Source organism: Balaenoptera borealis (assembly GCF_965194805.1).
Source record: "Balaenoptera borealis genome assembly, chromosome: 5".
NCBI classification, from domain to species: Eukaryota; Metazoa; Chordata; class Mammalia; order Artiodactyla; family Balaenopteridae; genus Balaenoptera; species Balaenoptera borealis.
The window spans coordinates 4,292,534-4,307,566 of NC_138862.1; the positions used below are offsets into that span (position 1 = coordinate 4,292,534).

Below are 15,033 nucleotides of genomic sequence, written 5' to 3' on the forward strand. Positions count from 1 at the left end.
GGCAGCACACGGAGGAGTGGCAGGAGGAGGCCACGCGCACAGGCTTGTAGCTCGCGGGCAGGCACACGGCAGGCTTGCGGCTCACGGGCACGTATACACCTGGCTTGCGGCTCACGGGCACGTATACACCTGGCTTGCGGCTCACGGGCACGTATACACCTGGCTTGCGGCTCACCGGCACGTATACACCTGGCTTGCGGCTCACCGGCACGTATACACCTGGCTTGCGGCTCACGGGCACGTATACACCTGGCTTGCGGCTCACCGGCACGTATACACCTGGCTTGCGGCTCACCGGCACGTATACACCTGGCTTGCGGCTCACGGGCACGTATACACCTGGCTTGCGGCTCACGGGCACGTATACACCTGGCTTGCGGCTCACGGGCACGTATACACCTGGCTTGCGGCTCACGGGCACGTATACACCTGGCTTGCGGCTCACGGGCACGTATACACCTGGCTTGCGGCTCACGGGCACGTATACACCTGGCTTGCGGCTCACGGGCACGTATACACCTGGCTTGCGGCTCACGGGCACGCCGGTCACCTGGCAGTGGCTGGACGTGCAGCAGGACGGCTGGCAGGAGCTGGGCACGCGGCAGGCAGCCTGGCAGCCCGAGGGGCAGCTGGTGTGGCACATGGTGGCGTGGGGCTGGGCTGGTGTCGGGAGGAGGGTGGTGATGTCTGCAGGCTGCCTCCCCGGGGGCCTTTATACCCGGGCCGTGGGCGTCCCAGCGACACAGAAGCACAGCTGTTGACTTCCTCGTGGCTGCGGCCATCGTGCTTCCCCAGCATCTTGTTATCCTGGGACGCGCTCTCCTGTGCTGTTCTCCACCATAAATTAGTTTGGCTTTGAGGCCAGTTCCTCCTTCTGCAAACAGGATGTTGTGGTTTGCCTTCCCGTGGGGTTCGTGGTGTGTCTCCAGGCCGTCGCTGTGCACAGAGCTCCCCAGGATCCACTCAGAGTGCTGTACCCTTTTACTCCTTTTTATCTCATGCCGTCAATGAAGACTTTGAGGCCGTCATGTATTTTGGGTTTTTATTTCACACAGGAAAACATTGAAGCAGGAGTCTGCAAACTGCCGTCTGTGAGACAAGTCTGTCCTGCTGCCTGTGTGTGAATGAAGTTCTCTGGGGCACAGACACGTCCGTGCGTTTAGTGTGTCTAAGGCTGCTTTTCCCTGACAGCGCTGAGTCGTTGTGAGTGAGACCCTGTGGCTGCAAAGCCTGAGATACTTACTCTCTGCCCTTTACAGAAAGTTCGCCAGCTCTGCCTTATCGTAATCGTACAAGAACTGATTTGTTCATGCAACAGATTATGCTGTGGGCTGGCAGCAGAGACGTCCGGCCTCATGAGCCTTCCAGGGCAATGAATAAATGGAAAATGAATGCATGGACTCATTCCGGGGGGCGCTGAGGCCTGGAGAGGAAAGCAGGTTCAGCAGACAGAGAGACGTGGGTGCTGCTGGGTGGTCTGGGGGCCTCGGGGGGGAGGCGATGCTGAGCCGGCACTGGGTGCAGTGAGGGGCGGGGGCGGGGGCGGGGCTCCAGGCAGAGGCAGGCAGGGCGGTGTGAGGACCCTGCTGCAGAAACCGGCATGTTCCAGGAGCAGCATGGGGAACGGGTGCAGGGGGACTGGCTCACATCGCGGAGGGAAGACGAAAGATCCGGTGAATTGAAGACACATCAGTAGAAAGAACCCAATCTGAAGAAGAGGCACAAAGAGTTAAGAAAAATGAAGAGGGCCTATGAGACCATATCAGAAAGGCTAACATGCAAGGAATTTCAACCCAAGAAGGAGAAGAGAATGACATTGAAGCCTAAGAATATTTTGAAGAAATACGGGACAGAATCCCCAAATCTGATTTTAAAATATTCCAGTTTACAGATCCAAGAATCTCAGACCACCCCTAAGGTCCCAGCACCGTTAGGTACAATGGAAAGGCCATGGATTCCAGAGTGAGGCCGAGCAGCCTCAATGCCTGCTTCTCCGTTTGCAGTGGTGAGAACTTGCAAACATCCTGGGATCCTTCCAGATCTTCCTGATTGAACATCTGTGCAAATGGGGTATCCCCTGCCCCTTGAATGGTGGCAGGATTGATAATTGATCAGTTACGAGAGAGTCCACGTAAAATGCTTAGCTCAGCCCTGGCACAAAGCTGGAACCCCGCCGTTACGATTATGGCCATGACGTGGCCACAGCCCCGAGTGAGGCGCCCGACCCTGAGGGAGAACCTTCTGGATCACTGAGTTTCCAAATCGCAATGGGGGACACTGGTGCGATGAGTGTGGCCGTACTTGTGTGGACAAAGGACAGGGTGTTTAAAACTGGGGAGGGCCTTGAAAACCATGAAGTGGGGCCCCCGTGCCCAACTGACGGCCCTTCCCCATCCAACCCAGGCTCCGATTCCAGAAATCACAGGGCCGCTGGGTCACCGTCAGCCTCCAGCTGAGAAGGAACTTCCTGAACTGAGTCACTGCCACCGGAAACCCCAGGAAGAGACCCGAGGGGGGGACGAGGAGGAAAGACAACAGGCCGCCACGAGGAAGACACCCGGGTGCCACGTGGCCAGGACGCCACAGCCCGGGTATGAAGGCGGCCCCGGGGAAGGAGCCTCCGGACCAGCCCTGTCCTCTGCCCTGACCCCACCCAGCCCCATGCCGCTGTGTGCCACGCCAGCTGCTCTGAGGGCTGCCAGCCGGCCTCCTGTGTGCCCAGCTTCTGCCAGGCTTCTTGCTGTGTGCCTCTGAGACACAAGCCTGCTGTGTGTGTGCCCGTGAGCTGCAAGCCCATTGTGTGTGTGGCCCCCTCCTGCCAGCCCTCCTGCCTTGCCCTGGGTGACCGAGCATGGGAAGGCGGCCTCTCGGCCGAGGGGCGAGCTCCCAGCGCTCAGCCCGAGGGACCCCACTCTGTCCCCCTAACTCACAAGGTCAGTCCTCACCCTGCTCTGCGTGGATTGAGGGCAGGTCACTAACTTCCTGAACTGACCCCGTTTAGGTGAAAAGGTCTAAGTGGAAACGAGATGCTCCACTGGCAAGCAGGGCTCCCCCGCCTCCCGATGGGGGGGAAGGAGCCTCGTGGGGACCTTCCGTGGTCCCCCCGAGATGCCCACGGCCTGCCCCCAGGACTGTGACGCGTCCCCTCACACGGCAAAGCGATTTTGCCGACGGGAGCAAAGTAAGGGTCTTGTGATGGGGGATGGTCCTGAGTCATCCAGGTGGGACTTGGGAGAGGGGCCGGGGAGACTCGGCCACAGAAGGGGAGGCCGCGGGAAGAGGGAAGCCAGACGCTAGGTCACGAGCCGAGGATGCGGTGCCTCCGGCTGAAAGGCACGAGGATCAGATTCTGCCCAGAGCCTCCGGCGAGAAGCGGGCAGTCCACATCGTGACTGTGGCCCATGAGACTCACTCCCAATTTGGCCTCCACAGCTGTGAGGTGACACTTTGTGTTGTCTCAGCCACGTGTCCCTGGCACTTGTTAGGGCAGCCGCAGGACAGTCCAGCTTCTTGACGGCACGGCCTCGGACTTCCACCCTCCCTCCGTGGTCCTGCCAGCTGCACCGTGACCATCAGTGCCGTGGGCAGAGGTCGGGGAACGAAGGGAAGGAGGGGAGCCACTTGGGGCTGCGGAGCCGGCTCCCCTCGCCCTGCTGTGCGGTCTTGGAGCCCATTCTTCCTCGGGGGCCCTTCCTGCTGGGCGGTAGGACCCTCAGCCCCCAGCCGCGGGAGGAAGCCCCTCCAGCTGGTCCTTGCCCTTCTCTGGCGCTCGCTGCAGCTGATGCTGTTTCTGCCCAGGTCTGTCCCGCTCCAGGCTCTCTCCCCTGGCCTGAGTCGGCCCTGTCCTCTCTCCCGCGTGTGGGGACTCTCAGGCCACCCTGCCCCGAGCATCCAGCTCAGGTTCTGGGCACCTTGGCACCGGGCAGTGCTGGGCCACCCTGCAGGGCACTCTGTCACACTCCCGGTGACCCCCTGGGAGCCCCTCCTTTGCCTGCAGAGGACATAACTGCCCCAGTCCCTCCTCCTCAGGAGCGGGGGACATGGCACAGCTTTCTCCAGGGACGGCTCTTGACCTCGGCAGGCACGGGCCTGGACCCCTGACACACAGACCCCCTCCTGGCTTCTCCACCCTCTCTAGGGGGCTGGAGTTGGGGAGAGGCTGGTGTAACATCCAGGGCTGCAAAGTATTTGGATTTTGCTGGTTGTTTTGAGGATCAGTACACAGACATTTCAATTTGTACACAATTCTTAACGTACGTACCAAAAATCTAAAAAATCATGTAGTTGTGATTCTTTTCTGAACAGTTATTCGAGTGACTTTCCAGCTTAAAATTTGGAGGCAATTTTCCTTGACAGGATACCAAGTACCAATATCTTCAAATATTGATATGCTGTTACATCGTAAGTCCCACTATTTCACAATTTAACATCACATACACTACATGCTCAAATTGTCAATCGTTCACAGCACATTAACAAAGTTACTAGAAGAACTGGACTACCACGACCAAAGTTGTTACAGAGTGCACAAAATTCTGCCCAGGAGAGCCAAGATCAAGGGGTGAGTGGTTTGCTTTAGGAAACAATTCTACCAAAAACAACGTGGGAAGAGAAGTAATTTAAAGTGTTCAACACATTAAATGTGCAACTGACTCCAAATTGCCATGTAGTATGCTTTGTATTATAGGATATAGAAGCTACCCCCCATCTGTGGAATGTTAAGCTGACACCCAAGACAATCAAAACCTCCCATATTCAATATCCCACTATTTTCTCATTGTACCAAAAAATAAACAGCAAGTGATTTCACCTCTTAAAAAAAGACATTTACCTTCCTTCCGTGCCGACAGCGCTCTCTCAAACATGGTGAACATTCCTAAAACCCACCGGACTTTCTGTAAGAGTGGCAAGCACCAGCCCCACAAAGAGACACAGTACAAGGGCAAGGATTCTCTGTATGCCCAGGGACAGCGGCGTTCTGACAGGAAGCAGAGTGGCTATGGTGGGCAGATTAAGCCGATTTTCCGGAAAAAGGCTAAAACTACAAAGAAGATTGTGCTGAGGCTTGAATGCGTTGAGCCCAACTGCAGATCTAAGAGAATGCTGGCTCTTGAGAGATGCAGGCATTTTGAACTGGGAAGAGATAAGAAGAGAAAGGGCCAAGTGATCCAGTTCTCAGCTTCATATTTTGTTTTATTATGAAGACAATAAAAATTTGAGACTGTTTACTTCATTTAGCTTCAATTGGTTTTTTTGGAAGGGAAATAAACTAGTGCCATCCATAAAATTCTCCTTGGGAAACTAAAAAGAAAAAAAAAAGCATTTACACTTAAAAAAAGTGGGATGAGGTAGGATTCCCTCCTTTTAAAAAATGTTTCTAGAGCTACTAAAAAACTTGCATTTACAAAATAGTTGATAAAAATATTCCTCTGGATTGTACAAGAAGGGAAACAGGGACCACTGATAGGACTGGGTGTGTGATATTAATCAGACTTGGCTTCTTTCTCTCCTGCTTCATCAGAGGTCAGGCTGTCCTCGTTTTTAGTTTCTCCGTTTTCTGCAGGTACGTCTTCTTTAGTCTCTTGGTTAGCCACTTCAGCCTGTTTTCCCTTTGCTCCCCTTTCCCCTTTTGTTTGCACTTTTTTTGTCTGAAGATACATTCTTTCCTGCCACCTTTTTTGACTTCGTCTCCACTTTTGCAGGAGCCGGTTTAGCTGACAGCCTCGCCGGTCTCCTTTGGGCTCCTCCTTCACCACGGCCTCAGGGGAGCTGACCTTCCTCTTGGGCATCATGGCTGCAGGGCCAGCGCGAGCCGGGTGCCTGCGGGCTGTGGTGCAGGGGGAGCCTTTGCAAAGCTGGGCCGCCTGGCCGCTGCCAGGGTACTGTCTTAAACAGCACACACGTATGGTCTCCCGGTGTGGAGGCCTGAATTGGAGATCAGGGTGTGGGCAGGGCTGGTCCCTTCCCAGGGCGTCGAGCGAGAATCCATCCCCTCTTCCGGCTCCTGGCGTTTGTTTGCTGGCGTCTCTGGGGCTCCTCGGCTCGTACAGGCATCACCCCGATCTCTGCCTTCATCTTCACAACATCTTCCCTCTGCTCATGCCTCTGTGTCCAGAGTTTCCTTTTTTTTTTTTTTTCTGATAAAGACACCGTCATATGTCTTTGGATTAGGGTGCAGCCCACTGGCCTCATTTTAACACGATCACATCTGTAAGGACATCATTTCCAACTAAGGTCACATTCAGAGGTATTGGGAGTTAGGACTTCAGCATATCTTTGGTGGGGGGACACAATTCAACCCACCAGAGGGGCAGCTCAAAGCTGCAAGATGGTCTGTGCTCCGCAACAAGAGAGGCCGCGATAATGAGAGGCCCGCGCACCACGATGAAGAGTGGCCCCCACTTGCCACAACTAGAGAAAGCCCTTGCACAGAAACGAAGACCCAACACAGCCATAAATAAATAAATAAATAAATAAATAAAAATTAAAAAAAAAAAAAAAAAAAAAGCTGCAAGACGAGTCCGGCCCCTCCTTCTTGCACCCGCGTGGCCGTGCCGCCGTTCCCCTTGTCCTGTGGCATCTGACCTCTTGGTTCCTCAGGAACCAGGAGAGTCCAATTTGAGGATCCCGCCTCACTTGACACTTGACGAGTTTACTGTGCACAAAGGCCCCACTCGCGTCCGGAATCACGACGATTATGGGAGGAAGGTGCAGGCCTGCGTGTGGGATGGCCCAGAAAGGGCTGGCTCAGCCCCTGTGGTGTGAACGTGGGCCCCTCGAGTGCAAGGGCACTGGGGCCACCCTGGGGAGGGGGTTGAGGGGATGCCCAGAGAAGGCACCATCCCCAAGACAAGGAAGCTGTTGTCACAGCAGGGTGCCAGCGGCGAGCTCTTTGGGAACCAAGAAATAGTCCAAGGAGTGCCACCAGGGCATTCTTCCTGTTGGAAGGCACATATCTAGAAACTTCCATCACTGTGATGTCACATGATCATGAGGGTGTGAAGTGCAGAAGGAATTCTTAGAGCACCCACTACTCCGGCACTTTCTCACCATCTTTGCTTTCAAACCAAACCTCCCTGCCAGGCCTGTTTATTTTCACCTGTATCCAAGCCAGCCCATTTCATGTCACCTCCTGGCCTTTTCAACACCCTCCCGGACACCCCCAGGGTGTCACCTGCGCTGTCCACCAGGCAGGGGAGCAAGGCTTCGCGGGTTGCTCTTGTTTCATGGGATGCCTTTGAGGGTGGTGACTGTCCGTGTCTTAGTCGCATGGATGATAGATGTGTCACGGTGACAGAGGTGTGCGCCTGAGATCTGGAGGCTCTCAGAGGATTTAGAACTGTCGTTTTGTTACAAACATGTTCTAAAGAAGCTCTCCAAAGTAGAGACCTGGATGTCCCTAACTGATTCTCTCCTTCCGCGTCTGCGCTGTGGCCTGACCGGCGTGGACACCCACAGCGCCAGCAGTCAGCCTGCTTTCTGCTTGGTGTCACTTGGTGCACGTGCGGCCACGTGTGCCTGCTTGTGTTGTCCGTGGTGACACTGCTGTCCTGTCAGGAACCCCGAAGACGCCCTGCTCAAACTTCTGATGGACGATTTGGTGTCCCTGTGGGTTGTAGGTTCTGGTTTCCGCGTGTGTCAACGTGCCTGTACCTCACTTTTCTTGGGTTGGGGTGAAGTGGAACCTTCTCTATGTGTTTTTAACTCTTTGTGTTATGCAGAGTCCATCAAGGCCTTTGTCCATGGTCCATATGGAGATGGTTATATTTTCTTAAAACTTGAATGAGCAGGTAAAGGGTACAGGTCTTGAATAAACTCGGGCAAGAGATTTAAGAGCTGAGGCAGGTTTGCAATCTGGCCATTTCCTGTTTAAAGGTCCTCTTCGCGTTTTGCTCTGTCCCCTCTTCCCTGGATGGAGCTGAGCTGGGGTGGGTGCTGGACCCCCCAGGAGGCACTTTCAGTTCCTGGTCCCTCCTGCCTGGCCTCCACTGTTCTGCTCCTACGGACCTCATCAGCCTGTCCGTGACTGGGGGATAAGTAGGGTGCCGGATGCTGACGTCATCAGTCTGACTGCTGCCCACTTGACTCTAGTGCTGGTGGTCCACTGAGACTGCAGGCTCATCCTCCTACTGTCCTGAGGGTTTGTTCACAAGGTGTCTTTTTTTGTTCTGTGCCTCCTCACTCAGGCCTTGAAATCTTGAGCAGAACGAGTGATGTCTGAACCGACCCTGCACCGCCCTCGGGGCCCACAGGAGCTCGTATGCAGACAGCATGCAGGCAGCCCTCCTCTGGGTGGGCACCTCCCTGCAACGGTGCTCGTCCTGGACTCTCAGATCCCGACCCAGCAGGGTTTCTGCTGCTCCCCACGCACCTTTAACCTGCACAGGCAGCGGGGTGGGCATGGGAGGAGCCCAGGGCCCGCTCAGCGTCCGAGCCTTCTGCCCCCACGCCCGTCCCCCTTGCCGGCTTTGGGGAGGGTGGGCCCTGGGGTAGGAAGGGACACAGAGCGTGCAGATGGCACCCGCTTTCAGATCCTGTGGTCTCTCAGCTGCTTGAACTCGGATTCGAGACTATGTCTTTGAGGAGGACCCCCTCTGGGGCTTCCCTCTGGGCAGCCACTGAGTGTCAACCGACGGGGAGAGGGGAGGTCCCGGCGCCAGCAGAGGGGCTCCAGGGGCTCCCGAGAGACAGCAGCTTGTGGGGGGCAGACGATCCAGCCGGTCAGCAGCAGGACGTGCCCGAGCTGGGGACGCAGCAGGTGGGGCGGGAGCACACGGGGCGGCAGAGCAGGGACACGGAGGAGGCCGGGCGGCAGCAGCTGGGCTGGCAGGAGGAGGTGGTCACAGCAGGCGGGGCGGCAGAGGAGGGACGCGGAGGAGGAGGGTCTGCAGCAGGACGAGGGGCGGGGGGTGGGCTGGCAGCACGAGGGGGCTGAGCAGGGGGTGGCATCACAGTACACGGGCTTGCAGCACACAGGTGTGCAGCAGACAGGTGTGCAACAGACGGGCACACAGCAGGCCTGCTGGCAGGGGGAGCAGGTGCAGCAGGAGGGCTGGCAGCTAGACTGCTGGCAGCACGGGGCCGTGCAGGGGCTGGTGCAGGCTGGTGGGCAGCAGGGGCTGGACACACAGCCCACTGGGGCGCAGACGAGGGTCAGGCGGGGGCCGGGGCACAGCAGCTGGGGGCGCAGCAGGGGTGCTCGCAGCAGCTCTCTGGGCAGTCGTCCACCTGCCAGCAGGAGCCGGTGCAGGAACCGGGCAGGCAGAGCCGCTGCCGTAGCTCAGGGTGCTGGAGCAGACGGACGGGGTGGGCGCGGCCATGGTGGGGGCGGCAGGGGGCTGGAGGAGGGTGTGAGTGTGGGTGTGAGGAGTGTGAGTGTGTGTGAGGTGCTGGGGATGTCCGCCTTTATACCCCCCACCCCAGGGTGTGCACGTGGCCCCAGCAGGAGGCTCCCACGCCTGCCCTTCCTTGTTGATGTTTGGAGCTGGTTGCACGAGACCCTCATTGGGGCTGCTGTGTTTTCTACAATCAGCTTTTACTCATTAAACTTGTGAGTATGTTGCAAGAATCTGTTTTCCCATCTGTTCTTTGGCTCCAGAAAACTTGTAGGGAACATACGACGCAAGTTTCTGCTGGGTGACTGCCACGGTTCTTAAGTCACATCCAGGTACCGGCTGGGCGGGAGATAAACTCCCAGCCGCTGGCAACCCCTCCCTCACACCAGCTCTGCCAGTGTGAGAACACGACAGGGAAAGATGCCCAGCGCTACTGCAGCCCAAACTATAAAGCGCCTAAGAGGAATGTTCGGAAGTTAAGTAGTGAGCGACATAGTAAACAGTACCGAAGAACACACGCACCCTGTGTCCACTGGGACCCGAGAGAGTTGTGGGCAAGAAACTGGAGGCTGTAGAATCTCCACTCTCCCTGGATGCATCCATCGCTGATGTAAGTTCAATCAGAACCCAAAAGGAATCTTTTTGGTATACAAAGTGAAGATATTGAACCACCAGAAAATACTTGCGATATAAAATTTAAAAGTCTTTACAAATAAAACAGAAGTAGATTTGATGGGTTATATGGTAATGCTGTGTTAAACTTTTGAGGAACTGCTAGACTATTTTCCATAGCAGCTGTACCATTTTACATTTCTACTGGTAATGTACAAGGATTCCAATTTCTTCACATGCTCATTGATATTTCTTTTCTGTTTGTGTGTTATTCGTTTGTTTTAAATTATAGCCCCCCTAGTGGACATGAGGTGGCATCTCCTTGTGGTTTTGATCTGCATTTCCCTAATGACCAGTGATACTGGGCTTCCTTTCTCGTGCTTGTTGGTATATCCTCTTTCGAGAATTGTCAGTCAAAGTGCTTTGCCCATTTTAAATTGGATTGTTTGTCTTTCTGTTGTCGAGTTATAGGAGTTTTTAATGTATTCTGGTTACTAGGACCTTATCAGAATTATGATTTGCAGATATTTCCCCTCATTCTATGGGCTGTCTTTTCACAGCTTGTCTTGATAGTGTCCTTTGATACATAGACTTTTTATTATTAGTATTTTTAAAATGTCTTTATTTATTGGGTTGGCCAACAAGTTTGTTCAGGTTTTTCTGTAAGATGGTATATAGCAAAACCCGTACGAACTTTTTGGCCAGCCCGATATGTTTTGGCTGTGCCCCGTGGCAGGTGAGATCTTAGTTCCCTGAACAGGGCTCGAACCCACACCCCCTGCATTGGAAGCGTGGAGTCCTAACCACTGGACTGCCAGGGAAGTCCCATAGACTTTTAAAATTTTTATGAAATCCAATTTATCCAATTTATTTAAATTTTATGAAATCCATCAGTTGAATGCTCGGTTAAGGTGCTCCAGCAAACATAGCACATCTGTCACAGCAGCTGCAACTGGGGCTACGCCCTGGTTGAACTTGCAATTGTCCACTGTCATTTCCCAGGATCCGACTGGTTTTTGCAGGGTCTCGACTGGCGAATGGAGATATTACGGGAACCGCTCCCACATCCTTTAGTCTTTAAAGCAGCACTAATTTCTGCCACTCCTCCCAGGTTGCAATGCTGATTTTGAATCACTATCCTGACTTGGGGTGGGGGAGGGTAGGGGAAAGCAATTTCAGAGGCTTACCTTTCTCAATATGCTAATTCCTTCCAAAGCTTGGAAATGAATGTTGGAGTTGTTTTAAGCACCGAGGACCTCCATTCCAATTACACCTCCAGGGACACAGGAATGACCGATGGGTTGGTTTGTGGGCCCGGCAGACGCGCTCTGAGCTGGATGTTGCCAGGACTCCACTAAGGACCTCCCTTCCCTCTGTCTCACGTCGACAGCCCATAATGCTGTTTCAGGAGTGAACTCTGCGCTCAACCATCCTTCCCCTTCCCCAGTATTGCTGCATGAGCAAATGCTGGCGGCGGGGAAGAACTGGGATAATTATTACTACATGCACTTGTCTTGATCGAAAGATTCTTCTTTCTGGGGTGGGAGCATTTCCATCAAGGAAATTGGAAAACACTGCAAATCACGACCTTTTTTTGGAAGGCTAGTTTCCCAACATATCACTCACCTACTCTTCAAAAACCTGTAAAAACAAAACAAAATACCCCCCGCCCCCCAAATAACAGAAATCTAAGCTGGTTGACCAGGAAGGGGAGGACAATCACCCCAATAGAAAGTTTGGTCCTTCTCCCAGCTCCCGGATTTGAGCCAGTCCTCGGACAGGCACACCTTGATCACGTCCGGTACAAAGTTACCAGTAGTTTAACAACCAGCTTGCAAAATTCCTGAATATTTAATACGTGCCTCTTGCAACTTGGTACAAGTCAGCTCCAGACGGCTCCAGCACAATTGCTGCCGCCAAGCTGATTGGCTGACCATCACGTTCCCCGTGGGAATCTGTGTTCTAGGCACCACCTTCAATAACACCCCGCAAGATGCCTTCACAGAGGTCTGGCTTTCATTCCAGTCCCTTCCACCTGTTTTTTTAATTCCCCCTATGGGTAATGGTTTATTGAGTTTTGATTTATTTTTCCATTTTTTAAAAAATGTAATCAAAAATCTGTGTTTGTTTATTCTCCTTTCTTACAAAAAGGTAGCATGTTACACACCCTGCTCTGCACTTTGACTTTTCCCTTACTGATACGTCCTGGAGAGCACTCTGTAGCAGGGTTTCAAGACCTTCCTTACTCCTCTTTACAGCTGCATAGCACTCCATATATGAAAGGAACACAGTTTATTGATGGACAATTGTTTTTCCTCCTGTATTTTGCTATTCTGAGTAACACCGCAATGAATAGATATCATTTACTAATTTTGCCAGTGTATCTTTGGGATACATTTCTAGCATTTTATTATTTATTGTTTATCACTGGATCAACATGAAATTTTGGTAGACCCTGTCAAATTGCCCTCTGTATTGGGTAGTTCCATTTTGCACTCCCACAAGCAGTGTGTGAGAATGCCTATTTTGTACAGTTTTTCCAACTGCATGTGTCATCAAGCTTTTGACTTTTTGTCATTCCGATAGCTAGGAAATAGTATCTTTTGTGGTTTTTAAAATATTACCTTTCTCTTAATATGAGTTTGAGCATCTTTTCCAAGCCCATTTGCATTTCATTTTCTGTGAGGTGCTGTTCATATCTCCAGCCCACTTAAAATATTGACGTGTTGGTCTTTTTCTTCCCTGATTTTTGGCAGCTCTTATATTAGTGATATAGCACATTTTCTGTGGTACAAGTTGTAAATATTTTCTCCGACTTGTTTTTTGTCTTATACTTTCCTTACGGTATTATTTTATCACTCTACCATCTATCTATTTATCTTCTATGTATCTATCTATCTATCATCTATCTATATCTTTCTATTTTAATGTAGAACAAAGGGAAAAAAAGATAGTTGAAAAATTCCACAGCTCACTGATGGTTTTGTTTTTCCCATTTTAATTCAAGTTTCTTTACTGTGCGATCAAATCCTTTGCTCAGCAGTTGGCTGTAGCAAAAAAAAAGTGAAAAAAAATTGCTCATTGAATGGATAAGTGCTTTATTCAGAGTCAGAGAGCCTGTTTCTAGCTCTCAGTAGTGTTACCTTAGAGACCTCAGTCGTCTTCACCTGTACAAGGGGAATGATGCCTGTTGGGCTGACCCCACTGGAGCTGTGCCCAGGTGCTCTCCAAACCCATTCCCCACACCTGCGAACCTCCTGGCTTCCTTGTGGGTTTGCTTGGAACAGCCGTCATCCGCAGGTCTCCTTGGAGGATTGCCTGAAGGAGCCACTTTGCCACACATCTTAGTGAGTCTGCAGTGCCTGGGGATCTGCATCCACCCAGGCTCCCAGACCAGGCTGACAGGGGCGCACCCAGCTTCCTTCTCTGAGATGTGTCGTACGCTCAGTGCCCCTGTGAGATCAGGCTGGGACTTGACCTTCTTCTGGTCCCTGATCTGGTTGTCCCAGCCCTTTACCAGGCTCTCCTGGGAGTACTTCCTGAGTACACGACGTGTGCTCCTGGGGAAAACTGCCTCACCTGTGGGGCGTGATGGGGGAGATGTGATAGTGTGTGAAGAGCTCCATGCACAGGTGACTGGTCATCCTCGCCATCACACCTGAGCTGCCGTCAGTCTGACTGGCTTCCCGGCACCTGCTGCCCCTGCCTATGCCCGCCCCACCCTGACCCTCTCCCTATGCCTTTGCTCCGAGGATTTTCCATGATGTCACTCCCTGGCCTCTCCTTGCAGCTAGAGCTTCACTCTTCAGGGCCCAAATAACGTCACCTTCTTTTCAAATCCTTCCTCGATCTGACTCAGCACCAGCTGGCACTTCTGCCCTCTGAATTCCCATGGTGTGTGTCACCTGTACCAAACCGCATAGTTCGTAATTACTGTCTCAGTTTTTAAATTTATTTCAGGTATATATATGATGGCACACATTAAGTCAAGATAAATAACTATACTTCCTTGACTCAAGGCCACATTTTAACATCTCTGAAATGGGGAGACAGCTTGCAAATGATGGCATATCATAGTTTATTTGGTAGCAGCTATTTTCGCTTAGACGTACATAAAATAATGGAGCATCTTATGTGGAAGACCTCTTGAGAAAATATGGCCTGTCTAGGATGTGTGTGTGTGTGTGTGTGTGTGTGTTCTTTAGTACTTTGTCCCAAATGGGCCCACTGTGAACATCAAACACCTTGTGATGTGAAATTATCTGAAAGCCTCAAGCTAAATGAAGATGCCTAAATTATTATAGCCTTATAGATCTCTTTTTGAGTTTCAAAAGCAAAAAAAGAGCCTTTTCTTCAAAGCCAAATGCATGCCCTTATTTCAAATAAAAAAGGAATAGCTCAATGGAACAAGCATTGAGCACCTACTGTATGCAAGCCCCATGTCTGGAGCCAGAGATACAAAATTAACAGCCTGGCCCTGGCTTCCCTGGGCTCACCTGGATCAGGGTGGGAGAGTCAGTGTAGTTTCTGTTGTTGGAGAGGTGTAAGTCCCAGCCTCTCTCCTCCATCTCCGGCCCCCAAGTGTCCTGAGAGCCGTCAGGTTTTTCTGCAGGAGTAATAGAAACACGAATCCTATTGATGACACATATGAGGGGTGGATGGGCATGACCCCATTGCTGAATTTGGGATGCCAGGGTAGGGGGGGCGAGAAGGACAGAGCAGGGGATCCAGCAAAGATGTCTACTGAAGCCCCAGAGCGCTGCCTTACAGAACTGATGCGGCTTGGATTTCTCTGGGCAGCTGGCCCTCTAGGATGCTGGGAGCAGCCCTTCCTGAAGGATGCAGCGGCGGTGGTGGTGGGGGGCCTTCACCAGGTGACCTGAGACCTGCGTCCTGCTGTGCGGTCGGTTCTCGGAATGCAGCCGGGTGGGTCTGGCTGTGGCTGCAGCTGCGTATTTGCAGAGCAAGGGCCACGGGATCACTCTGATTTCTCAGGACTCTCGCTGAGCAAGTAGGGTCAGAGGCTTCACGCGACCTCCCTCAGGGGCCCCGAGCCTTCTGGATCCCGGGCAGGGCGTTCTTTCCT

At 52.6% G+C, this 15,033-nt stretch overlaps 3 pseudogenes across 3 annotated transcripts; 1 reads left to right on the forward strand and 2 right to left on the reverse strand.

The window, feature by feature from the left end:
• The first annotated feature begins 4,265 nt into the window (after positions 1–4,265).
• On the forward strand, positions 4,266–5,228 carry LOC309629168 (large ribosomal subunit protein eL42 pseudogene; annotated as a pseudogene). Its single transcript has one exon. The product of its transcript is annotated as a large ribosomal subunit protein eL42 pseudogene (transcript).
• A 101-nt stretch (positions 5,229–5,329) lies between these two features.
• On the reverse strand, positions 5,330–6,758 carry LOC309629169 (non-histone chromosomal protein HMG-14 pseudogene; annotated as a pseudogene). Its single transcript has one exon. The product of its transcript is annotated as a non-histone chromosomal protein HMG-14 pseudogene (transcript).
• A 1,815-nt stretch (positions 6,759–8,573) lies between these two features.
• Positions 8,574–9,320, reverse strand: LOC309629185 (annotated as a pseudogene). The gene has a single exon. The product of its transcript is annotated as an uncharacterized misc_RNA (transcript).
• Positions 9,321–15,033: the final 5,713 nt, after the last annotated feature.